Source organism: Cupressus sempervirens, chromosome 9 (assembly GCF_028749045.1).
Source record: "Cupressus sempervirens isolate cs-2001-9-10 chromosome 9, ASM2874904v1, whole genome shotgun sequence".
NCBI lineage: Eukaryota > Viridiplantae > Streptophyta > Pinopsida > Cupressales > Cupressaceae > Cupressus > Cupressus sempervirens.
The window spans coordinates 211942686-211944424 of NC_143126.1; positions in this window are offsets into that span (position 1 = coordinate 211942686).

A 1739-nucleotide genomic window follows, 5' to 3' on the forward strand; every position below is an offset into this window, starting at 1 on the left:
GACCCATTACATGCTGACATATGTCCCTAGGGGTTCGAAGACCCCTAGGGACATGTTAGAATCCTTCATATGGGTCGAAGGGGGTCATGGGGTGACCGATGACCCCTTTTGACCCATTACATGATGACATATGTCCCTAGGGGTCCTAGGACCCCTAAGGACATGTTAGAATCTTTCATATGGGTCAAAAGGGGTCATGGGGTGAGCTATGACCCCCTTCGACCCATTATATGATGACATATGTCCCTAGGGGTCCTAAGACCCCTAGGGACATATTAGAATCCTTTGTATGGGTCGAAAGGGGTCATAGGTTGACTTATGACCCAATTTGATCCATTAAATGATGACATATGTCCTTAGGGGTCATAGGACCTTTAGGGACATGTTAGAATCCTTCATATGGGTTAAAGGGAGTCATTGGGTGACCTATGGCCCCCTTCGACCCATTACATTACAACATATGTCCTTAGTGATCCTAGGACCCCTAGGGACATATTAGAATGCTTCCTATGGGTCGAAGGGGATCATAGGGTTACATATGAGCCCCTTTGACCCATTACATGATGACATATGTCCCTAGGGGTCCTAGCATCCTTAGAGACATATTAGAATCCTTCGTATGGGTTGAAGGGGGTCATAGATTGACCTATGACCCACTTCAACCCATTAAATGATGACATATGTCCCTAGGGGTCCTAAGACCCCTAGGCACATGTTAGAATCCTTCATATGGGACGAAAGGGGTCATGGGGTGATTGATGACCCCCTTCAACCCATTACATGTCGACATATGTCCCTAAGGGTCCGAGGACCCCTAGGGACATATTAAAATCCTTCCTATGGGTCGAAGGGGGTCATAGGTTGACCTATGACCCCCTTTGACCAATAAGGGGTCCTAGGACCCTTAGGGACATATTAGAATGCTTCCTATAGGTCGAAGGGGGTCATAGGACCCTTTGACCCATTACATGATGACATATGTACCTAGGGTTCCTAGGACCCCTAGGGACATATTAGAATGCTTCTTAGGGGTCGAATGGGGTCATAGGTTCTTTGACCCATTACATGATGACATATGTCCCTAAGGGTCGTAGGATCCCTAGGGACATATTAGAATGCTTCATATGGGTTGAAGGAGGTCATAAGTTGACCTATGAACCCCTTTGACCCATTATATGATGACATATGTCCCTAAGGGTCCTAGGACCCCTAGGGAAATATTAGAATTCTTCCTATGGGTCAAAGGTCTTCATAGGTTGACCTATGATCCCCTTCGACCCATTACACGACAACATATGTTAGAATCCTTTGTATGGGTCGAAGGGGGTCATAGGTTGACCTATAACCCAGTTTGACCCATTAAATGACGACATATGTCCCTAGGGGTCCTAGGACCCCTAGGGACATTTTAGAGTCCTTTATATGGGTCGAAGGGGGTCATGGGGTGACCGATGACCCCCTTCGACCCATTACATGACGACATATGTCCCTAAGACCCCTAGGGACATGTTAGAATCCTTCATATGGGTCGAAGGGGGTCATGGGGTGACCTATGACTTGCTTCAAATCATTGCATGATGACATATGTCCCTAGGGGTCCTAGGACCCCTAGGGACATATTAGAATCTTTTGTATGGGTCAAAGGGTGTCATAGGTTTTCCTATGACCCACTTTGACCCATTAAATGATGACATATGTCCTTCATATGGGTCGAAGGGGGTCATTGGGTGACCTATGAC